This window comes from Ambystoma mexicanum, chromosome 2p (assembly GCF_040938575.1).
Source record: "Ambystoma mexicanum isolate Mex_15411 chromosome 2p, UKY_AmexF1_1, whole genome shotgun sequence".
NCBI classification, from domain to species: Eukaryota; Metazoa; Chordata; class Amphibia; order Caudata; family Ambystomatidae; genus Ambystoma; species Ambystoma mexicanum.
This window is the reverse complement of record NC_090923.1, coordinates 180,590,601-180,616,335: the sequence shown is the minus strand read 5'-3', so window position 1 is coordinate 180,616,335 and position 25,735 is coordinate 180,590,601. Positions and strand designations below refer to the sequence as shown.

General features: G+C 48.4%; 1 protein-coding gene across 1 annotated transcript in view; it reads left to right on the top strand.

Annotated features, from left to right (window-relative positions):
• Nucleotides 1–25,735, top strand: part of IRAK2 (interleukin 1 receptor associated kinase 2) — a 1,381,573-nt gene that overhangs the window by 748,431 nt on the left and 607,407 nt on the right. The gene's annotated exons all lie outside the window — the stretch shown is intronic.

Below are 25,735 nucleotides of genomic sequence, written 5' to 3'. Positions count from 1 at the left end.
GCTCACAAATGGAGGGAAAATTACACCTAAATGAAATCTTTATTAACACTGTAGTGTATGAAATGCTTCGGGATATCTTGTTGCATAATCCAAAATGTATCGGTTTCCTATTCTGGAAGGTTCAAGTGGCCCCACATTATCCAGGGTTCAAGTCGAGGGTACACGTGGGTGAACAAAGTCCCCTACTTTTTTCAGAGGGCACCTTGATATGCTAATTTCTGGTGATGCCACATTCAGTGGTATGTAAGTGGGGGGTGATTTGACATCTGACAATATCCATACCAATACGTGAAAAGGGAATGCCAGTAATAGGTAAAGGTTTGGAGTGGGACAGGAGGAGGTATGTGTGCACTAGTCTTTTGACAAAGGCTACTGGTGAGAACAAAGTGTTTCATGTTGGCATATACACCTGGCCAATAGAACGTGTTCACCATCTGTCCCTGTGTCTTAGCTGTTCCTAGATGTCTGCCCGTTAAATGGGAATGGGCTTTTCTAACACTATTCTCTGGTTGGTTTTGGGGACCACAATCTGTGATCTGGGCAATTCTTCCAAGCTAGTATTGCCTCTATATAGGAAGTCTTGTTTAATGAAGAAGAATGTGTGTAGAACAGCCTCAGCCATTATCTGATCATTGCTCTGGGCTAACGCAAGGTCATGAATCTTCTCTTTTTCGTCACCCTGGGAGGTGGATTTTTATACTTCAGATGATGGTGTGGGTTCCTTATCCACCTCCCCAAATCCCTTTTCTCCTCTTTCGGTTTTATCAGTTTGGGCACTCTAGATAACAGGGCTTGTGTGAAGATCCCCATGGCTATTTTCTCTCCCATTTGGACTGTATACGGGCTTTTCCCATTGTTCCGCATTAAAATCTTAACATCACTCCTATAGTCTGGATCCACCACCCCTGCTATGTCGTCTAAGCCGTGTCTCCATGCCAACCCTGGGGAGTAATACACGGTCTCAAGGTTTCTTCTCGACTGCTACACAAATCAAAGCCAATAGACTCTTTGGTGGCCACAGTCGGAATGGAAGCCTGCTCACTCAATTTCACAAACTCAAGGGTCTCCCAGTTTGTATCATCCCTCCCCTAACACCATATGCAAGGGATCAAGACTAAGACACAGACACATGTTAAGTTTTTTTTTTTTTTTTTTTTTAATTTATTTTTATTTTCCAATGAAACAATACAACACAGTGTCATTCACGAAGCAATTATATGATTACATTAACTTCCCTTTTCCCTCCCTCCCTCCCCCCTTTGACCAAAACCACATAAGTAGGCTGCAGTACAAACACGACGGGGTTCAATGCTGGCTGTCCGCGTCCTCTCCGGAGGGGCTGTTATCAATGCTATAGAACAGTGACGTGGTGAGGGCCACCCATTGTAAAAGGTCGTCGGAGGTGCCTGTGCTTTGTTATCGTTGCGCCAGTTCCCATGCCCGTGTTTCGGCTGCGGACCATCTTTGTAGGTCCGCCCACCAAGTCGTGATGCTGGGGGCTACGGGGCTCTTCCAGGCCATTGCGATGCGACGTTTAGCCAAAATGTACATTAGGTCCTTAAGCCTGTTCAGGGGCCTGTTCTTCTTGCTCCTAGGGTATGAGCCCAAAATGCATGCCTTGGGTGATTGCACGTCCAGTATGATGTTTGCTTCGGCTGCTTTTTCATTGATTAGGGCCCAGAAGGCGTATATGACCGGGCAGCCCCAGAACATGTGAGACATTCCGGCTGAAAGTTCTCGGCATTTGGGGCAAGGCACGGCGCCCATGCTACTGAATCTGGAGATGACGTCCGTGGTGAGGTAAGCCCTATGGATGATGTGGAACTGAATGAGTTGAAAGCGGGCGTTCCTGGATACCTTTTTGTGGTAATGTGTTATGGTCTCCCACTCTTTGTCCCCAAACGAAGTGCTGAGTTCCTGTTCCCATTTTGCCTTGCTTTTAAGCTCTTGTTGCGAGGCACTGTTGAGCATGATCTCATAGAGCCGCGAGGTTTCCTGACCGCCTTCTGCTGTGCTCAGCAGGTTCTCAATAGCCTCGTGCCCAGTATTGAGGGTCTCTATCTCGGGCCAACGTTTCTTGAGGTTTTTCACTGTCGCTCCATGCAGGAGAAATTGGCCTGGTGGCATTCCTGCAGTCTCTTGCAGTTCCACGAATGGTAGGATGCCATGATCGTCTAGTAGGTCTCCCAAGGTGGCGATGCCGAAGGGTTCCGATAGGTTCCTGATCACCTTCTGGTCTACTGGTCTGGTCGACATAGTGGCGGCTATCGGGATCTGGGGGGAGAAGGGGTCGGCCACTTTGGTGAGCATGCAGGCTCTTCTCCAGATCCTGGTGCCTAGCGTGATTAGGTATGGATTTTGTTGTTTTGCGTCTGGCTTGATCCAGAGTAAGTCCCTTAGCAGCGTCTGGGGGTCTGAGGGTCATAATAGGCGTGTGTCCGAGGTGGGGTCATCGGCCATCCACTGGATCACGTGTTTCAGCTGGCCTGCTAGGTAATAGAGTTCGAAATTGGGTATTTTGAGGCCTCCTTTGTCGTACGGTCTTTGCGTTATATCTAGGGCCTTCCTTCGTGCCATAGAAATGTTCTGCAGAGTTTGTTTAACTCATTGAAGTATTGCCGGGGGATGTTGTACGGGACATTGGTGAAGAAGTACAGTAGTCTCGGCAATGCTACCATTTTGAGGAGTCCCGCTCTGCCAGCCACTGAAAGGGGCAATTTGCTCCAGAAGTCCATCGATTTAATCAAGCCAACTTTGGTGTTCTCAGTGTTCAGTGCATGTTCAATTCTGGGGTCGCGGTGGATCTTGATGCCTAGGTATTTAAAAGAGGTGGGCTCCCATTTGAGGGTTAGTGCGGGGAGGTGTTCAACCTTGGTGTTGCTCAGGGCGGCTAGAGGGTACAGGCAAGACTTGTCGTGGTTGATTTGGATCCCTGTGCATCTTTGAAACCCCCTCAATGTCTCCAGTATGTAGGGCAGTATGTGTTCGGGGTCTTTAAGGTAGAGGAGCATGTCGTCGGCGTACATGGAAACTAGGTGGGTCACCCCATTTATTGTTATGCCCCCGTCACCATACTCCTGCCTGAGGTATGCAGCGACTGGCTCGATGGCTAAAATGTAGAGTTAGTGGGGGAGGGGGAAACCCTGTCGGGTCCCTCTGAAGAGGTTCCATTTGTCAGAGAATGTGTGATTGGTTTGCACCCTGGCCGTTGGGTCTGTGTTGGTGAGTTTGACCCAATTTCAGAAAGCTGGGTCGAATCCCAACTTGGCTAGTGTGGCATGGAGCCATTTCCACCGGACCGAGTCAAAAGCTTTGGAGGCGTCCAAGGACGCCACCGCGCATCTATCCGGTCCGCCCTCGGTGCTATATATGACGTGGTGCAGCTTGCGCAGGTTTTCCGTAATGGATCGACCTTGCACATACCCGGTTTGATCTAAGTGGATCAGGTGTGGGATGACGGCCTGTAGTCTCGCTGCCATTAGTGCCGTTAGTATTTTATAGTCCACATTTAGCATGGACAAGGGCCTGTATGAGCTGCAGTTAGTACTGTCTTTGTTGGGTTTCAGCAGGGGGATGATGGTGGCCTCGCGCATGGAGTCAGGGAGGCGGCCCACCTCGTACGCCTCGTTGTATACCTGGGATAGTAGTGGTGCTAGTAAATCTTCGTAGGTCTTGTAAAATTCCCCGGGAAGCCCGTCCGGCCCTGGTGTCTTCCCTGAGGGTAGTGACCTGATGGTCGCCGCGACCTCATCTGGAGTGATGCGGCCGTCCAGGGACTCCGCCACATGTTCCTCCAAGTGGGGCAACTCAATGGTGTCGAGGACATCCTCAATTTCAGTGTCAGTGAGAGGAGTGGGGTCTGAGTATAGGGCCTGATGGTATTCTTTGAACGCTAGGTTAATCTCAGCTTGGGTGTGGGCGTAGGAGCCGTCTATGCTCTTGATTTGGCAGATGGGTGATCTGGGGGTCTCGCGCTTGTATAGCCACGCTAGCAGCTTCCCAGGTTTATCCCCCAGGGCGTGGTTTCTCGCAGTGTAACTCGCGTAGCTCAGTTTCCCCAGCGTCTCCCAATGTGTTAGGCAAGATTGTTTAAGCTCTATTATTTTGTGCATATGGGCCGGGTCAGGGGATGGGGTTGCCTCCAGGACTTTCAGCTCTGTTTCGGTATGTGCAAGCAGGGCAGTAGTGTGTCTCTGGGCTCCCCCGGCGGCAGCAATCATTTCTCCCCTCATTACGACTTTGTAAGCTTCCCATGCTGTGCGTATGTGTTGAACGCTGTCTGTGTTAGTTTGCCAGTAGTCTATTGCGCCTTGCCTGATTTGCTCATTGAAAGCGTTGTCTAGCAGTGCCTCGTTTCTGAGTTTCCAGGTCGGAATAGGAGGCCTGGGGGTCGTTAGTGTCCATGCGGTAATCAAGGGGGAGTGGTCTGATATCACCCTGGCCAGGTATTGCGTGTTGTTGAACCGAGCCGTCTGTTCCTTGCTCACAAATAGGTGATCGATTCTGGTGTGGACTTTATGTGGAGGCGAGTAGAAGGAATAGGCTCTGGTATCAGGGTGTTGGGTTCTCCATAGGTCTTTCAGGGCGAATTGGTGTATGAGGGAGTTTAGTATTTTGGCGGGTGGGGAGGGGCTGGTATGCTTGTTGTCCGATCTGTCCAGGCGGGGATCTAGGGTGCAATTGTGGTCACCTCCCCATATTATTATGGCTTCGCTATTTGGGCTCAGGCGGGTGTATAGTGAGCGAAAGAAGACGGTGGCGTTGTGATTGGGGGCGTAGGTGCCTTGCATCAGGGCCATTATGCCTTCATTGTCTGTTTTGGTGTGGGTCAGGGTGAAGGGGATGGAAGGTGCGATCCATATCAAGACTCCCCTCGCATAGGAGGAGTACGTGGAGCCTATCAGGGTTCCCCTCCAGGCTTTGGCTAGCGCTGCTAGTTTAGGTGCGTTAAGGTGGGTCTCTTGCAACAGAGCGACTCCTACTTTATGGCGCTTCAGAAAGGAGTGAATGCGGTGCTGTTTAACATAACTGTTTAGGCCCCTTACATTCCAGGACATTATTTTGATGTCGTCAGCCATGGTCTGTAAACGAGTGTGTTTCTGTGGGTGGGTCACAAGGCAGCCCCGTGGTGTGTTCTAGCTTCCGGGGGGTCCCGGGCCATCCCACGACGATACTACTGCCAGTGGTCTTGGTCTGTTCCCTGTGTAACTTCAACTGGGTTCCCTGCATGGGGCTCCCTTCCCTATGAACGTAAACATTTAACTCTACTGCTAACAAAACGCGTCTAGCGAGGTTTCCCTCGTTCTGACTTCCCTGTTTCTGCTCCATTAGGCCTAGGCCCCTTGGTGCCCTACGGGCGGGTAAACTACCCAAACAGTTCCTGGGGGCAGGAGTGGTGCAACTTCTGGTGGTGCAACTGTGCAGAGTCTTGTGTCTGGATTGGCTCCTGATACATCATTATCGCCGCTTTAGTGGTGCGATACAATAATTCTAGTGAGCGCTGCCTGGGGGCGGCTGGGGGGAGGTTCTTCGTGATTTTGGTTGTTGAGGTGTGCGCCCCTTCGGTTCAAGGTCTGGGACCTGCTCCCTGTCCATCCATTCACTGGCCTCAGGGGTCTCGAATAAGTAGGCTCTGTTGTTGTGCAGGATTGTCTGTCTGGCCGGGTATAGTAGCATATAACGCAGGCCTGCGTTCTTCAGTCTGGCTTTGATGTGATTGAATTGGGCCCTACTCCTTTGGACTTGTAGGGTGTAATCTGGGTAAATGGTGATCTTCGCAGAATCACACAGTATGATGCCGCCCTGTCTTGAGAAGGCTAAAATGGTTTCTCTATCCCTGTGGTTAAGCACTTTGGCTATGATGGGTCTAGGCGGGTTTCCCGGGGGTGGCCGCTTGGTGAGGGATCGGTGGGCTCTCTCTATGGTGAAACCTTGTGATAGTTTCCCTGCTCCAATTTCGTGTATGAGGAGGTTTTCGACATAGTTTGTGGGGTCATTACCTTCGATACCTTCGGGCAGGCCAATAATTCTGATGTTACTTCTGCGGGCTCTCCCTTCCGCCTCCTCGGCCCTGTCTTCCAGGTTCTTTACCTTCTGTGTTAGGGCGTCAACTTCTTTCTGGAGTCGGGTCTTTGCTTCGGTGTTGACTCGCACCTGGGTTTCTAAGGCTTCAGTTCTGCAGGCTATGGAGCGCACGTCCTGCCTCAGGAGGTTCAGATCGATGGCTACAGCGTCAATTTTATTTTCCATGGTTTTCTGGAGCGTCATGATGGCCTCTAATAGCTGCGAGTTTGCCGGTTCAGAAGTCTCCGCGCTCGATGTCTCCCTGATGGCAGCGTCAGCTTCTGGTCCGTGCGACCCAGTGGCCGTAAAGGACTCCATTGTGGTCTGTCTGTTTGTTTCGGGCACTTTTGGTTGACATAGCCCTGGGTGTGAGCAGGCCCGCAGGGTCCCTTCAAAGGCTTCTTGGCGGCGATTGAGGCTGCACGCCCCTCTGCGGCGCAGCCTCCGGGGCTATCCGGGGCCGGTCAACGACCTGTGCTTCCCTCTATGACAGGTGAGGTGTAGTTTGGTGTGGGCAGTGAGGTGCTTGAAGCAGCCAGGGCCTCTGTGGTGTATGTGCCTTGTAAGGGGAGCTCCTTAAGTTCAAGTTGGTGGGGAGGCCTTCAGTATCAGCGCTATCCATGTACCCAGGGTGTGCATGCGGTGTGCTGCGTCAGTTTACGAGGTAGCGGCGGTCCCGCAAGCCGCTGGGTGTCACTTTGCCTCCTGTGCCCGGGTTGCGGGGTGTAATCATAAATTGGTGTTGGTGAACTTGGGCGTTGCCGGAGATGTTGGCATACTGGCACAACGTGGAGGCCGTGATGGTCGTAGGCCCCACTTCTCTCACTCTCGCGCCTCTGTCCCCTTATGACTGGGGTCGGTGGTGGTTAAGGCCTTCAGTGGCGGCCTAGCTAGGCTCTCCGGGCCTCGCGACTCAACGCCCAGTGCCGGGCAGAGTAAGCAGTCTCAGGGAGAGCTCGCGGTGGGGCTGGGGGGCCAGCACTTTGTGTGTATGGGCTGCGCCAGTGGTGTCCACGGGGCCCTCTCCTCCCCGCTCCTCACCTTGGATCCGTGGGTCACGCAGCCGGCTCTCTCGGTGGGGCTGCTCGGGGCCGATCGGGATATGCAGTAACTCGCATCCAGGCCAGCAGAGTGCGGTTCGCTGTCTCAGGCTGTGCGCGCCTCTTCTCCTGGGACCCCGGAGGCGACGCCACTGCCGCGACCGCAGGGGTCCGCTCCGCTCCTCCTCGCCTCTCTTCCACAGCACCCCGCGGGGGTCCGCAGCGCGCTGGGTCGGGGCCGCAGTCTCCCCGGGGGGGCCTCGTTGTGTGGTCGAGGCGGGGCCAGGACGACTCTGGCCTCTTTCTCACCGCTTCAGCGGGCAGCGCAGGCCGCTCTCCGCTTTGGCGCTTCTTGTCCGCGGCCACTGCCGATGGCTTCTGTTCCGGCTCGACTCCCCCTCGTTTCGGTCTCCGCTCGGATGGGCTGCCTCGTCCGGATCTCCTGAACGCAGGTCTCAGCTTCCACCGCGACTGGAGGGGGCCTCAGGGCCAGCAGGGTCGCGCGGTCTCTGTGTGATGGGGAGGCTCCAGCAGAGAGACGGAGCCCTCCGCAGCCGCCATTTTCTGGTCGCGGCGAATCCTCTCTTCATGGCGCGACGGGCTCGTAGTGGATCGGAGCGGCGTCAAACTTCTGCCTCAGGTGCCCCAGGCTTACGCCCACGGTCAGGTTGATTTTCTGCAGTTTAAGTGCCAGGAAAATTGTAGTTAGCGGCGGATCACTGATCGTATTATACGGAGCAGCTTAGAGCACGTCTGTCCTACATGGCCACAGACACATGATAAGTTATGTTATGTTACTTGGCATTTATATAGCGCCTTATGTATCATTGGTATGACCTCAAAGCGCTGGTAGGTTGAACGCCCTCGGGAACCGCAGTTCAAGTCAGTAGAGAGAGAGTGTCGTATGGTGCGTGGGCACACCGGATATGTGTGCAGCTGGTGTGGTTGTTGCATGATAGCCGCTTCTTAGCAGTAGGTGTTGTGCTGAGGAAATCAGTTGGATTTGTTCAGTCTGGAGGGTGGACACCCAGACTGAATTCTGGCTGCGTTAGGCCTGAGGAGACGCCTAAACTAGCCGGTATTTGCTCAGCTAGCTGTGTTTTATTAGGATGATGAGGTGTTCGTGGCGTCATGCTAGTATGGGAACAGCTAGGCCGAATGTGTCATAGCATAGCTGTGTTCTAGTTGAATGATGGTGTATAGGAGAGAGTAAGCGTAGTAGTGTGATATGGTGGTTATCAGTAAAGCGCCTGTGACCAAGCACGAGAGCAGGCCAGGGGGCATATATAGCAGCATACGTATGTAAAGCGACAGGATGGATAGGGTAAACATGCGATAAAGATAACATGGGGATACAGGTACATAGCATATACATAGCATAAATAGGTGATACAGAGATATATCCACTCCATCCACTAAACTTTAGCACAGTGATGGTATTAGGCACACTTTGTAAATTGAACTATACTACAGTGATGCTATTAGGCACACTTTCTAGATTCAACTATACCACAGTGACGCTATTAGGCACACTTTCTAGATTCAACGTCAGCACAGTGACGCTATTAGGCACACTTTCTAGATTCAACTCTAGCACAGTGACGCTAATTAGGCACACATTCTAAATTCAACTATACCAATGCAGAAACAATTATCACGAGTTGCGTTAGTAGCACTAACTAATGGTTATTGACTTTTATTTCCAGAATGTAATAAGGGTTGGAGAAAATCCTACCTATCGCTAATCCTAAGAAGATTCCCCGCCTCAACAAAACTAAGCCTGTGTCAGGATGTTAATCAAAAGAGCTTCCTGTCGCCAAAAATTCTAATCAGACCCTCAAACTCTAAACTCAATACGTGAATAGGGATGTTCTGGTAAGCTATTTTTATTGAAAAACTCTTTAACATAAAGGTTTATGGTGCAGAACATAAAAGTAATAAAGGCGTCTCCCTTCCCCTAGAATACTTCTGGCCGTTCAATAATGTCTCTTTCTCGCAATGTAACTGTGAGTCAAAAGGCATGAATCTTCCTTAGACTTTCCTTCAAGAATACGGTTTCTTTACAATGTTCAATTCTCACACTTTGTCCAATTTCTACTCCTGTTGTACCCCTGTTGTACTCTTTCCAGGTTATTTGTTACTACTATTATTATTATTATTATTATTGTATTTATTGAGGGTAGAACTAGCTTTGAGAAGCAACGCAGTGCTTTGCAGAGATATACAAAAGTACAGATGCATAACAGAGTACTTTTCAGAGGTAACAGAATAGATATACAGCAGGGGGTAGGATACAGAGGGGCACAGAGAAGGGGTACGGCAGTGGCGGGGAGGAGAGGGGCGGGCGTAATCTAGCGAATCCGTTAGTGCGACGGGCAACACGATGGCCTAGGTGTTGAGGAGGAGAGATTCCTTGAAGAGGTGGGTCTTGAGTACTTTGCTCAATTGTAGGCGGGTGGGGGCGAGTCTAATGCTGATGGGTAGGAGGTTCCATAGTCTTGGGGCGTAGACAGAGAAGGCTCGTTTTCTGGTCCTTTCCTTTTTGCAGCAGTGGATTTCAAGTCTGCAAATTTCCTGGCTTCTGGTGGTGCGCTGTCCACCAGAGATGCTGAGTTTTTCTGTGAGGTAGCTGAATGACTTGAGAGTGATTTGTGTATGAAGTGGGAGCCAGTGAAGGTCGATGAGGGCCGAGGTGATGTGGTTGTAGACCCTTGATGAGGCATGCAGCCGCGTGTTGGACCCTTCTCAGGGGCACAAGGGAGAACGCCTGGAGGCCTTCAAGGAGTGCATTGCCCCCATCCAGGTGGTATAGGACTACTGCTTGAACAGTGGATCTAAAGCTGTCCAGAGGGAGGAAGGGCTTGATTTTCGCAGGAGGGAGATCTGATACGAAGCTATGTGTGCCTTGAAGGAGAGATGTTTGTCGATGTGGAGCCCGAGGGACTTGGTGCAGGAGTGAGCTTGGGTGTGAAGCCCTCCGAGTACATAGTTGATAGCCAGGTCTGTATGTCTGGGTGTTCGGTGTTGTTGGTGAGGAGTAGGAATTCAGTCTTGGAGGGGTTGAGCTTCTGCACTGGACATCCAAGACTGGATCAGCGATAGGCAGGTTTTGAGCCTATGGATGTCCTTGATGGAGTCGATCTTGAGGTGTGTCATCGGCCTATTAGTGGATGTGGATGTTGTGTGTGGCAAGGAGGGCTCCCAAAGGCTGCATGTATAGATGGAAGATCACTGGGGAGAGGATGGAACCCTGCGAGACTCCATAGGTGACGGGTAGCATTGGCGGTCTAGATGGGTCAATCTGAGCAAAGTGCTGGCGGTCAGCGAGCTAGGACTTGAACCAGCGTAAGACAAGGTTGCTGAACCCCGTGTGCCGATGTAGGGTACATGTAAGCGCCAGTGGCCTACTGTGTCAGAAGCGACCAATTTGTCGAGTAGAACTAGGAATCCGGGGTGGCTGTAGTCAAGGATTTTGAGGGCGTCGTCGACCACCTGTTTGGTTGCTGTCTCTGTGCTGCATCTGGGTCTGAACCCGGATTGGTAGGTTTGTAGGAAATTGTTGGTGTCGATGTGTTGCTAAAGTTGTGCGGCTATGGCTTTTTCGATGATCTTACCTAGGAAGGGAAGGTGCGTGTTGTCGGGATCCAGAGTGGGTTTCTTTAGTAGAGGGTGATTTGTCCTGTTTTTAGGGTCATGGAAAGTTGCCTTGAGTTAAGGAGCTATTGATGATCTCCAGGCAGGCAAGGAGAGCTTCTGCATGTATTGTCTTGAGGATGGATGCTGGGAGGATGTGTGCATACGATGTGGCTTTGAAGGTGGCCAGGGTTTCTACCAGGTACACTGCCGAGAGTGTCTTGAATGTTGTCCAGATTTGGCGAGAGGTGACGTGAGTTGGGTCTGTGGAAGCATAGCTGCTGTCTATGCGCTGGTGAATCTTGCTGATTTTGTAGATTAAGAAGGTTTTGATGGCAGTGGATTTTTCGATGGAATGTGGTATGGCATGGGTGGGCAGCGGGTTGACGCAGTGTTTGACCGCTTTGAAGAGGGCTCTGCTTTTGTTGTCGGTTTCTGCTATAATGCTCTGATAGTAGGAGGCCTTGGTTGCGTTTATTAGATGTCGGCGGGTTGCTCTGAGTTCCTTGAGGAGCACCAGGTTGGATGCAGTCCTGGAGCGGCACCAGCATTTCTTTTTTTTCCTGATGACCCTTTTTCGGAGGTTGAGTTCTTTCGTGTACCAGGGGGCTGATGTTATCCGGTTTGCAGGTGGGTTATTTCAGAGGCGGGATTGCAATGTGCTTTTCTTAATTTGTAGATGTTGATTCCCATGGTCAAGCTATGGGACTTCTTTTGGAGCATCTGTACTTGGAGCTAGTTTGAATATGTGGTGTTTATGAAACTTCAGTATTTTAACTGTCAATTAGTCAATATAAAGAGAGTATACACGCCACAGTTTCATAATCCGACGATAGCTCTTTGTTATTCATGATCCTGATGAGCAATGCTTGTACTATTATGTTAGTTATCCTTTTTCATTCATAACAATGAGCCTGAAAATGACAATTGCTGGGTGCTCGTAGGCTCCTTGACCACCCACAGCTCCAGTCTGCCTACATTACATGGCCCATGGGTGCCACTCAGCTACTTTAATAACCAGAAGTATTGCTGCAACAGGGAGGGTGCCTTGAGTGTGTGTTGCTGGCAGCAGCGAGGACGCTGTGTTACCGGGGATATAAATCTAGTTTGGCAGGCAGGTGACCACAAACAATGATATGTATCAGTCAGTGGTGGGTCTGGTGCATGGCATACACGGCTTTGGCGTTGCTGCACCACGCCATTCAGTATGCACAGACATGGCCTTTTTAAGCAGGGATCCACCCATTTATGTCTGAGGACACACCTTGAGTTACAGGGTTTACTGTTAAGCAGGTGCATGCTTCGTCGTCAACTCACTGAGTCTTTAACACACTCTGACACTTGACTGGGATAAATGCTACATAGTCCATGCCATTAGCAGTGTAGATGGGAAGCCACCACAGAGAGGACAGCAGCAGGACAGTCACCAGTCAGCAACACCACCATATGGGGAAGGCCAATGAAATACCACTGTCAAGGAGGAATGTCTGTGCTGAGAAGCGACCTATACATGAAGGTTTTACAGTGGTCTTTGACAGACAAGTTCCTCATTTCAGTAATGAGTTTGTCTGAATGTGTCCATTGCTTTACTGCAGGAAGAAAGCGCGTCTACTCTATTTTCTGTGGCGAGATAATGTTGGGAAGGAAATAAACTTTCCACATACGTAGGCGTTTTAGAGTAAGCGAGTCCCATAGACAGGCGTGCAGTGTTACAGGGCGGGGGGGGACAGAGCCGTGCTAAGAAACCCGGCACAAAAACAATATTGCAATGTATAGACTTAGTGCCCGCATATAAAGAGAGGCCATTTTGTAGTTACGGTAGACGGATTCAGTCCTGCATGGCCGCGTGGTAAAAGTAAGCTCGATGGAGGAACCTGAAGAGGACCAAGCACTGATGAGAGAAGGACCTGCGCTGCTAATTCCCATAGAAACTTCCCTTTGTTCTTTAACTGTTGCAATTTCTTGTTATCCCAAAAATGAATGCGCCATGCAAGGCCATGAGACAGCACCAGGCTCCTCGCTGCGCACATTCATCTCAGCCAGGCCGCCAGCAGATTTCCAACCCCCCCACCTAGCCCACCAGGAGTAATGGCACCCACAACTGACCGAGTCCAAGACTCCTGAAATCATGCGATAGTAGGTGACCTCAGACCACCAACCCTAAAACCAGTGGTCGTAAAAGATCTAAACGAATACAAGCATTTCAACTTACCCAGAATGACACCCTTTGTAATACGATGTACACGGAGGAATACATTATAGTCCAATGCGAGGGTGGAAGCCTTGGGTGCAGAGAAGTGTGATATTAACTGAGCAAAGACTATGTGGGTCAGCATTTTCGTGTTCCTCCCCCTGTTCCAGTCCCCAAGCTTCCAAGGTGCATGCCATCATGATGTAGTAGTATTATTTTACAAAAGTAACACTGTAATAGCAACATGTGAAGAGTCTGTTCTTCAGTCCCTGGAGAGATGAGCCCAGCTGATCCTACGTGAGGGAAAACAGAAAGTGAGATTGGAACCAATCGTAGCCTGGCATCCCCTATGGAGCAGGCACATGTATAGGGTCTGACCAACCAGCCACGCAGATTTTTACTGTACAGTGATGATGCAGTGATGCCTTATAAGCTTCTGTTTGTACGACTTTAGACCAGCGCATTCTCGAGCAGCAGAGTTCTTTGCTTACATCCTTATTTTTTGTGTGATTAAAACTTGTTACCCTTGCAAGAAATCTCTTGACCTTTTTTCCCTAGCGGGTTGTATTTTTTTCTGGCGTGAGCGTACAGAGGCGTGCCTTCAGTTGGTGACTCTGACGTAATCCCAGCGCACCCATACCTGCTGAGATGTCAAGGCAGCCTCTTCGGAAGGGCTGCGCCCCCCTACAGTGACCAGTTCCAAAAACGTGTACTTCCCAGTGGCCGTACAGGAGCCGTCATTGCAGAATCCTGTTTGCTCTTTGGAGTGAGGTGCGGCTCCAAGAAGAGGTGTAGGCCGGTGTTGGAACCCCGTGAACAGGGGAGTTCAGGTGAACACGTGCACGTGAGTATAGCCTTGCAAGGGATAACAAGTAGGGGTCAGATGTATGGGGAAGTGTGGCTAGAGTGAACACGCGCAGATTGAAATTGGGAGTGTGGCATGCCTGTGGCTTGTTTTGTTTTTCGGTTTTATAACTTTTTTAAGGAGAATAATAAGGAAAAGAAAACAGAAAGATAAAGAGCCTCCCAGAGTGAGGGGGGAAGGTGGTGCCACAAACATTGTTTAACAAAGAAGAAAAGGGGAAATGCATAGGAGCTCCGTATAATTAGAGAGCTTGAGCGTAGTAGTGATTGTTATTTTAGTTTGTTTTAATTGTGTATTCTATTGTGTAGGGAGGAGCCCCAGGAAGGGTGTTGTGTGGTTTGCGTGTGTGTGTGTGGGGTGGGGGAAGAAAGAGTATTTTTTGATCTTTTTTGTTCACATAGAGGGGGAGGAGAAATTGAATTGTGTTTTCGACAATACATGTAGAACTGTGTGGCGCGCCAGCACATGCATAGTACTACCAGCAAACACATGGCAGGAGCGACTATGGGGGGGTCGAAACACCCATAGAGTACATGTGTAAGGCCCTGCCGTTGTACTGCATCAGGATCAAGAAGTATCACAACCAGTGAGTGACCGAGACTAGGGGAGGGGAGATGCCCCGCTCATGGCCAGAGCAGGGCTCCTTTGACCGAAGTATGCTAGAACACATGTCCATCTTTCTGACAGCAAAGTACAAAGGGAAATAATTACAGAACAGAAGGGAAATATTGAACCTCTGGAAGATGTTCAAGGATACAGACAGGCGCGAGGGGGAGGGAGGGGCGCACAACAATAGCAAAGGCACAGGCCCAAGCAAAGATGGGAAGGCATTGGCAGGACATAAGTGGAATCTATCCTTTAGTAGCCCGTCCAGCATTGGGATACACAAATTCAATGTTTGTGTCAACAGGTTCAATGCATCAACACCAGCGACAGCCCCACCTCCCCATATGTCTCCTCTCCAGGTGTTGCCGCGTACGTTAATCCTAGGGAAGGAACGTTTCAGAGGCGACAAGCAGAGGAAGCAAAACTGGTAAAGAATAAATTAGCTAAAGTAACTGTGGTGGCATCGGGACTGACGTCCACCCCGATAGAAGAGGCGGAGTATACCCCTAACTTTACAAATGCCAGAATAGCAGCAGTGTGGACTGAAGGAGGGCAGAGGGCGTGAAAAACCCACAGTACTCTAGGCTGCAGTGACAAGGAGCACAACAGCGAGGCAGAGGTGGGTTCAGAGGATCCAGGGGAGGAGAGTTTGGAGGAATGGGACCAAGAGGAGGAGGAATGGGACAGTGTTGGAACTGTGGAAAGTGGGGGCATTTCTCAAGAGAGTGCAGGAGCAGGCAAGGAATGGGATATAGTTATGGCCAACAGAACTATGGCGCCCCACCCCAAGGAGCCACTCAAGGGCCAACCCCCAGAATGACCTCAATGCCATATGAGATACACCAAGCATACACTTAATTGCCCCCGGAGATGCTGGGCCCTCCTGCGCAGCGACACCCCCCACGGGCGATGCAACATTACACGCCTTACAACCACATTCAGCAGTCAGGGAACCCGAAAGCCTTCGGCGGCACGCCCAATAGCATAGTGGCGCACCCAATAGCACAGTAGCTCCATTTCAAGGCACTACAGTGATGGGGGGGGGGCTTTCTCGTTCCCAGGGACAGACACCTATCCTGACTAGGACAGCCCACAGAGAGCACGTGCGTGTCCAGTCTTGTCGATGACCCTAAACCCAGGAGAGGAACTTTTGGTGGGGGCAGAGATAGGAAACCAACAATTCATCTTTATGGTAGATTCAGGCGCTGAGAAATCATGCATCAGTGAAGGTGACCTTGCGCTATCTGGCAAAACTCTAGACACGCAGGGATTTTCTGGGGCTATTGTAATGGTTCCATATACAAATGATTTAGATGTAAAGGTGGGAGGAATGGTAGTACACGTTCCCCTACTCTATTCTGAGAGCTATCCTGTCACCTTGCTCGGCTGGGATCTGCTTAGCAAGTTGAACATGAAGATCTCATTCACGGACAACAGCATTGTCTGCGCCACGCCAGGTATGTCCTCAATGAGGGTGATGTTCGTAATACACACCATGGCACGTGATGTAGTGGTGCGAAGCATCCCCGTTGACCCAGATATGTTCATCTACGGCATAACAGTACTTATGCAGGCAGTGCCACAAATGACAAAAGCGTGTTGGAGAGTGCTAACTGATTTAATCTTCTGCCCTGCAGTGTCCCCAGAGTTAGTAGCAGGCACCATACTGTCCGTAGATCGGCAAGGCCTGTTGGTATCTGCCATAAGAATTGTTGTTCTTGGCACAGACAGCCAGGGATGCCAGTGGCGCACTGTATTCTGCATTGATCCCACCGTACCCCTCAAAGAATTAACAGATGCATAACATTTTGAAGACAACCACAATGAAATTTGCACCCCTTGTGAAATTATTGTGCAGTACAGAAGAGTGCAGAGCCCCCTAATGGCCATTGTCGCACCACCTCCCTTCATCCAAGCCAACCTAGAGCACGTACCAACACAATTGTGGACAACTAACCCACATGACGTAGGACTACTCGGAGAAGTGACCCAGTACGCATCACACTAAAGATTGGAGCAGTATTACCCCGAGTGAAACAATACCCACTGTGAAAGGAGGCAAAAGAGGGAATAAAAGACACGATACAGGCCCTTTTGCACAAAGGATAATAGAGCCCTCCACCTCACCATGCAACACAGCCATATACCCTGTCAAAAAGGCAATGGGGGTAATTGGAGAATGATCCAGGGTCTCTGCACACTTAATGACATAGTACGAAAATAATTTCCTCTGGTTCCGAACCCTGCTTCCATTTTGTGCAGCATCCCCAAAGAAGCGACACACTTCACAGTGGTCGATTTAAAGAACGCCTTCTTTTTAATACCATTGCACCCAGGCTCACAGTACCTCACAGCATTAACACCTGATGGAAAGCGCTACAAGCACACTCGTTTGCCCCAGGGTTATTGCGAGAGCCGTAGCATATTCAATAGGATACTGCACAAGTACTTGGGTTACATCCATGTGCCCAGGACGGTCATCCAGTACTGGATGACTTGTTAGTGTGCAGTGACAGCGAGCAAGACTACCACAAAGATTCCATTACCCTACTACAACTGTTAGCCCGCTAGAGGCATAAGGTTGACAAGGCCAAGCTCCAATACTGCCAGCTTGAGGTACTATACTTAGGACCGCTCACTTGAGCAGAAGGCAAAAGAATCATACCAGACAGAGCAGCGACCGTGCACGCCACGCCCAAGCCAGTCACAGTAACGGACATGCAGAAGTTCCTGCGGTTATGCAACTACTGCAGGACATGGATTCTAGACTATGCAGCATACACAAGCCTCAAGGGCAATCATAAAAAAGCAGACATGGTACAACATTTCAATGACTGAAAAGTAGTGATTTCCACAGCCCCAGTTCTCTCCACTCCAGACTACACGCATGAATTTTACATATTTTCACATTCAAATGGCACTCTTATGACTGCAGTGCTGACACAAAAGAGCACAATGGCCACTGGCCTACTACACCGGTACACTAGATTCAGTGATGCAAGGACAGTTTGCATGCGAACAAACCCTTGCTGCAGCTGCCTTCGCCATGGAGAAAAGCACCACAATTGTGATGTGATGCTCAGTGACATTGTACGTGGAGCACTCTGTATTTGCAATTTTAGAAAGATCGAAGTCACCCAGACTGACCACCCAGAGAGCATCGCATACGAGATTATCGTCTCAAGCCTGAACATCCATGTACTGTGCTTCTGACGAGTTAATCCCGCCACGTTCCTAACGGAGGCATGTTGGGAAGAGGATTTGCGACAACATGCCTGTGTCACAATTTATGGGCTAGGAAGAGGACGTCCACAAAGCAAAAGATAGTCCACTAGAGGAGGGTGAGGTGCTCTTCGTTGACGGGTCAGTGACAATTGACCAGGACACAGGCCAAAAACATACCGGGGCTGCAGTGGATCGCTTAGAAGCCGGGTAATATGAAACGTTGGTAATGAAAAAACTACCCATGCATTACTCAGCAATAGCAGCAGAACTCCTAGCACTCATAGAAGCGCTTCGAGCATCGAAAGACTGTCATGTGACCATTTACTCAGACTCTGAATACGTCAACAGTGCATGCTGGGAAGGAAGTGGCTTCCGACGGGCAGGCGGTTCCCCCGTGCTACATGCAGTCTTACTAAACACCCTGATTTCCACATTAACAGAGTCATCTGTACTGGGGGTCATCAACTGCAATGCCCATACCAACAATACAGACAAAATCTTTTTGAGAAACGCATCCACGGATGCGGCAGCCCAAGCAGCAGCGTATCTCCCAGTACCGACTCCTGCTGAGTATGTTCTCACTACCCCCTCTACACAAGCGGAAAATAATCCATACACAACATTGCCCACAGCACAAATAAAAGAGCTCCAAGGTAGAGCACCAGAGGAGGAAAAAGAGATTTGGCGCAAATATAGGTACACACGATCACCCACTGATCTATCTAGGGAACAGTGCAGACAAAGCAGAAATGCCCATTGAGTTACTACAGACAGCATTTGAGCAATGACACTACCCCTCTCACAGTTCGAAACAATACATTGCAGCAGACATCCAGGAACTCTGGTTCATACCGAACCTCTAGGAACACATCACAACAATGGTTATACAGTGAACAACATGCCAAGTATTCAGCACTGGAATAACGCTCCACACGTTATGAGGCACTCGACCCCGCCCCATCGGGCCATTCCGCGAGCTCCATATTGATTATGCGGACATCGGTCTGAGATCTAACAGAGAACGATACCTCATTGGTGTGGTGTGCCCTCTCTCTCGGTGGGTTGAGGCTGACACTTGTGCCACCCAGATGCCAAATGTGCTGCAATACTTCTGGTCCGCAAGGTCTTTCCTCGCTGGAGGTGTGCAATGTTTTAAGCTCCGATAACGGCACCCACTCTTTCAACGAGCTCTTCAAAGAAATCACAGCACCACTTGGCATTAAACACTGTATGTGCTCAATTTGTCACCCCCAAGCAAATGTAACAAATCAACAGCCATCTCAAAAGTAAGTTTTCCAAGCTCTAAACCACCCTGAAAAAGAACTTGGTACATTGTATGTCCCTGGCCGAGCTCAACTTTCACGCTCAGCCAAGTAAACACCATCACCTCTCACCACACGAAATAGTAACAGGCAGGCGCATGCATTCGCCCATTTCCCGATCAGGAGGGCATCAGATGCCCATAGAGCTGCAGCAATTTTGGGCAAAGAGTTCAAAGAATACTTAACAAATCTAACACGTGCGATCAAGTGCGTCTGAGGACAGATGGCGCCACCTGGCCAAGACAGTCCACAACCCTGTGCAGATCAACCTACCACAGACACCACGCCCACCCAACCATTGTTTCTGGGTGAGATAGGAGCTTTGTGCGCAAGTGGAATAACCCTAAATTCATCAGGCCTTATGAAGTGGTGTTTTCCACCCCTCTCGCAGTAAAGGTGAAAGGGCTTTGATATTGGATACACCTCTCAGATGTTCATAGGGCACCCCCAAACTCCCCCACAGCATCCTAAAACAAACAATCTACCTCACCAAACCTCTTTTGTATCACAAATAGTAGTAGCAACACCAATGTTAGCAGTAGTATACCACCAAGGAGGTATATATCGTGCTATATTGAGGTATATATCGTGCCATGATAGAATGAAAAGGCAAGCGTGTAGGCACTGTAAGTAACTCATGGTGGCAACAGTAAAGAGAGACACAAGTGATCACAGTTCAAGGGTGTTTATTAAACTGTACAAATGGTTGAGAAAAACGCCTAATCTAAACCTAAATCTAAAATAGGAGCAAGCTACGACCATCAAATAATAATAAGGCAGTCCTAGTGGCGTCTTGTGAAAATAAAGGGCCTATACTAAGAAAGATCTATTGCCCATCCTTACAACTAAATGCAAAAAGAGTGTGGGATAGGGTTTCACAAGAAAGAAAGAAGTGTTCAAAAATGATAATTCAGTATGCGGTAGCCAGGGGTTTCCCTTTCCCATGTTTTGCGCATGGGAAAAGGAGGGACTCCGGAGCACAGCACACGCTCGCGCTTTCCCAGCATGAGACTATAGTTCCGGTTTTAGGTATCGGGATCTTCGGTGGTTAAGTCTCTTTTCTACAAAAAGTCTCTTGCCTCTGAGGACCTGATGCGTTCAAAATAATAAACAAAAAGTTATTTTTTGTAAGTGCATGGGATAATGACTTTTCACCCCTGGGTGCCCCACTTCCAGGTTCAGACCCCTGTCGAATATCATCCTCCCTCCGTCAGGTTCACCTTGGCTTGTACTCAAACACTTTTCTTTGTTTGTTTATTTATTTGTAGCGCGGACCAGACCCGAAGGTATCGGGGCAAGGGAACAAGAATACGTTATGCTTACAAGTTGCTTATAATTATAGGTTACATAGACAAAATGCAGATTAGTACGAATACAGAAGGTAATACAAATGCATTGCAAATGAATATTCAATACAATAGGTAGTCCAAATGCAGTGCAGGTGCGGGTCGCGCACGAAGATCAAAAAGTACAATTTGTTTGCTAGGTCAACTGGGTCGTGTGGCTGGACTATAGGTCATTTTCTTTAAGCCACTTAATCATATTTGTTCTAAAATGTGGGTATGATTGGTCCGTCCTTAATGTGGGTGGGAGGGAGTTAAACAATTGGGCAGCTTTGCCAGAGAAACTATCACCTCCAGTTGTGGTCATTTTGAACAGGGGAACTGATGGGCAGTTCGTATAGGCAGCTCTCTTTGGTCTAGAAGTAACTCTTCTTTTAAATATCTCTGTTAGGTAGCTTGGTGCTAGTTTGTTGAGACACGTGAATGTTAGAGAAGCAGTTTTGAGTTTAATTCTGTCGACTGTGGAGAGCCAGTTATATTGTCTTCTAGTCGTTGATATCTCCGCTCTCTTGGAGATTCCTAGTGCAGCTCTAAGGGCATTGTTTTGCAGTATTTGGATATTTTGCGTGATGTATTTATTAGACCCCAAATAGAGGGCGTTGCAATAATCCAGTTTGAACAACACGAGTGCTCTTGCCAACGTGGTGCAACTATTTGTAGAGAGGTAAGGTCTAGCTGATCTGATCAGTTTACAAGTATAGGTTGTGGAGGATGCCATAGCGTTTACTTTTTTTGCCAAGGTGAGACAGGAGTCGAGGTAAACACCTAGTGTTTTTACCTCCTTGGCAACTTTAATTGTATGGCCGTCTATGACAAAAGTTGTGTAGTCTTGGCTAAGTTTCTTGATGTTCAGTGTAGTCCCCAGGATGATGAGTTCCGTTTTGTCATCATTCAGGCATAGACCATGACGTGCCATCCATGCCTGGATGATGATGTATATCTTATTCACCAAGGCCAAATCCTGTTTGTAATCCCCAGAAAGTGGGATGAGAATCTGGGTATCATCTGCATAGTTAGTGTAGGTGACACCTAGAAGGTCCAAATCATCAAACAGGGGCTTAGTAAATATTTTATACATGGTAGGAGAAACACATGATCCTTGGGGTACACCACACGTAATAGGAGCAGGGTCTGCAGCAGCTGAGGTGGAGAAGACCCTCATGGTTCTTTCACTTAAAGATTTGATCCATGCTATAGCCTGGGGTGAGAAATGTGCTGCAGACTCTAGATGGTTGCAGAGCACTTTATGATCCACCAGGTCGAAAGCTGCAGAGAGATCGAGAAGGAGAAGCAGGGCAGTTTTTCCTTGGTCTCTCAGCTCGTTGACCTGGTCTTAAGATCAGTAAGTGCTGTTTCGGTTTCGTGCTGTGATCGTAAACCTGATTGCCGCGAGCCTAGAAGTTGGTGCAGTTCCAAGAATTTCTGGATCTGTAAGTAGGCCACTCTATCTAAAATGTTTAGTAAGAATGGCACTGTGGTGATGGGCCTATAGTTTGTGGGTATGGCCGGGTCTAGAGATTGCTTCTTGAGGAGGGGGAGGACCAAAAATTCCTTAAGATTACTTGGTATAATACCTGATGAGAATGAGGAGTTGATGAGTTTTGAGATAAATGGTGATGGGTCTCTAGCAGCATGTTTTATTATTTGCGCCAGGCAGTTATCGCCTCGACAGTTTGATGGTTTAAGTAATAGGATTATTTTTTCAACCTCCAGTATGGACACTTTGGTGAAGTTGAATCTTAGTTCAGGTTTGGCTGTAGTACGAGGTATGTTAGTTTGGGTGGTTGTGGGAGGTAGGTTTAGTTTTTTCTTATCAATTTTAGCTTGGAGGGTGGCGATTTTGTCGCCCAGGGCTTTCTGTATGTCGGAACACCATACCTTGTTTTTGGCACACTTATCAGATACTGAGATAGGGTTCCCCAGTTCCTTTAGGATTGTAGAGAGCTCCTTAGTTCCTGATTTTGCTTGCATTATTCTAGTGTCAAAGCTTTCTCTTTTTGCTCGCTTGATTTCAGATTTGTATTTTGTAGATATGTCAGTAAGGGTAGCTTTGTTCGCCTCTGAAGGTGCTAGTCTCCAGGATGATTCACTATTGCGTTCTTCTAGTCTTAGTGATTTCAAATAGGGAGTAAACCAGGCATTTAGTTGTGCTCTAGGTTTGCTGTTTCTAATTTTTAGCGGCACAATATTGTCAATGGCATTGGCCATAATTGTGTTGAATTTGTTGACTAGCGATGAGGGATCAAGATTGTTGGGCATTGAGTTTAGGGTAGGTAGAATTAGCGGTAATAACCTGTCTGGTAATGTTTTTTTTGTTCCTTGTTAGCGTTGGAGGTGCTATACTATTCTGTTGGGGAATTTTAACGTCTATAGAGAAGGCTGTAAGAGCGTGGTCTGTCCAAACCTGTGGACTGATGGAGGTAATGATTGTGTTGCATTTATGGTCAGCCACCCAGTCAAGTGTTCGGCCTTTCTCATGGGTAGGCTGTGTCACTCTTTGGCTATAGCCGAGCTCTGATATGACATTGGCAATGTTTGTGGCTTGTGTGTCTTTGGGATCATTGAAACCCAGGTTCAGGTCTCCTAATAAAATGGCTTGAGATGTGTTTTTTAGATTATCAGAGAGTATCGTAGAGATGTCCTCTTCGAAAGAACCAGTGGGTCCTGGTGGGCCGTAGATAAGGTGTATATTAATGGTTTGTGAGTTGGAAGTTAGAAGCTTGACAGTTAGGGACTCACAAGATTTGGTGTGCAGAGGTGTTTCTATCCTGATTGACAAATTAGTTTTGGCAATGAGTGCTAGGCCTCCTCCACGGGAGTTAGTTCTGTCTTCCCTGAAAATGGTGTAATTAGTGGGCACAGCAAGCATCAGGGCTGGGCCGGCTGCTTGGTGTAACCAAGTTACGGTAATGGCTAAGAAGTCGTAGTTGCCTATTTCTATGATGTCAGCAATTTCTGTGGCATGGGCTATTAATGACCTAGCATTAATAAGTGCTCCTTTAAGGGTAGGGCTGGGTAAGGCAGATCTGTTGTGTTTGGCTGGGTTGGTATGTCGTTAGTAGTGTTTGTCTGTTTTGTCTTTGTGGCAGATAGCGGTATTTACAGAGGAGCAGTTTAGTTTTACAGTATCCTTGTGATGATTCCTATTATGAGCACAGGTAGTAAGGTATCTAGAAGGCAGTTTGTATATCTTCGGTAATCTCGAGCGTACCTTGGAATTCCTTTGTGTAAGGTCACATGGAATGTTAGTTATAATGAGTTTAGGAGTAGGTTCATTTCCTGGGGTCTGTTCCGTGCTTAGGGAGGTCATGTCCAGTCTAGGAGTACATTTGGGGATTTCAGTGCACATGTCTAGGGGGGCTGTGTTCATAGGAGACATTATCAACCTAAGGGCAGTCAGGTGAAGGAAGATAATAAACATTGTAAACATGGACCAAGTGAGTAATTCAGGCATGCACAATAGTACAAACTAGGTTAAGTCAATAGGCTGATCAAAATAAGCAGAAACTTGAACAGTGCATAGGCCAGTTGCAATTGAGTTAAAGAATCTCTAGGTTAGCAGGGTATAGTTATCATAAAATGAACATTATAGTAATGCTAGATAATGTAGGTAAAGGCTGGCAGTATTAAGGAGTCGGATATAACGATAGGTTATAGTATTGATAATCCAGAAAGGCGGTTTGTGTATGCAGGCATTCAATAACAATGGATAGACAACAGATTATACATGTCGTACATGTACTAATCGTTTAGGCGTTATGGGGAACACATATTCTTACACGCTAGTGTTCAAAAGCTAAGCGTGGTGGTCGCAGTCAACAATGAATGTACTAGATTAGGCATAGAGAGGCAATTTGTTATCGATGTCCATAACGCTGCGTTGGTAGTCTATATGGGATTTGTGTGATAATGTTTGTGGTTATCTACGCTGTAGGGAGCATGGGCTAGACTCACTTAAGTAGTATTTGCAAGACAGTTCAAATGCAAAAAGATTCATGGCGCCTGGCTCCTGTGGTGCTCTGTCAGCTCCGTCCGCACAGGCTTTCTTTCCTAGGCCTTACTTACATTCACGTGCTGATGGGTTTGGACTTTTCACCCCTGGATCCCCCTCTTCCGGGCTCAAACCCTTCTCGAATGTTTGTCTCCCTCTGTCGGGTTCACTATAGCTTTTCTCAGATCATTTTCACATGTGGCATTTAAATAGTTTACTGTGGACATCCCTCTGTTGGGTTCACACTTTGTCAACACAATGTTCATTGAGGCATCAGACTTCGCCCCTTTTATATCAGCATCCCGTCATCGGGTTCACTCTTGCCAAACCACACAGTTCTTCCTCTTTTCTCACTATGCGAAATTCATCTCCCTTAGCTTTCCAATTACGTGCTGGTCAAAGACTTTCGACTGTACAGGGGATTTTGCTAGACTCTTAGTATGACCACCTAGGCCTCCTTTCTTGCGGCTCTCCAAAGGCCTTCTGGTCTCTCAAATGAGCAACAACCTGCTGCCGGACCTTTCTGCAGCTGGTTTTCCCTTAAGACTTTAACAGTTCTTTTAACCTTTCTCAGCTTGTCTTTTGCAACTTTCATTCAACACAGTTCGGTTCACGCAATTCACTTTGCTTCTCAACGTGTCACAAAATTCTCTTTTCCTCTTAACATGTCAAAGACTTTTCATTGTACGAGGGGTTTTGCTTGCCCCTCGTATGACTCCTTTGACAACTCACACTGGCCTTCCCTGTGGCCTCTTGGTATATGTAGTTTCAACAAACAGGTCCCGGTTAGGGTCTTTCAAATCGACGCCTATGTGGCGTCGGTCCATTCTGCATCTGGACCTTATCTAGGCTTTCTTTAAAGTTCAAAACACACACAAGTCCTTTGTTCACTAGTCCTTGCGTTCACAATATGTTGCAGATTGCAACCTTCAGCTCAACACAGTCTGGTTTACTATCAGCTCTCTTCGACTCACCGGCTGTGCTGAACTCTTTGACATTTCTTGTCTCTGGAGTCAAGGACGGTACCACAGTAGCCAGCATGCCTCCCCATATGGGCTGTCAGCGCAGAAGGCCCCCATGCACCTTTGACATCCACCATGCCACACACCAGCTGTATATCCCAATTTTATGATTCCTTCTGCGGAGGCTTCGTGGGTCTGGGTTGAAAAGGGCAAGGGCACTTCCCTCCTTGTCGTCCTTTCTGGTCTCACTGCCTTTTGTCTCCCTATGAATTGCTGGTTTGTAATAGCTGCTGCCTCGTGCGGTTAGCCTTGCTCCAAGTCTGCTTTCGTGCTTCATCTTTTATGCCTGTGGGGAAGAGAAAAGGCCGTCGGGTGTCTGTAGTTGTTGTCAATTGCCTGACTTTGCCTGACCCTTGTGTTGGGACATGTCAGGTAAACGGCTCTGGTGATAGTCCGTTGTTGGTCTCAGTGTAGTAAAGTGTTTGTGTTGGAAA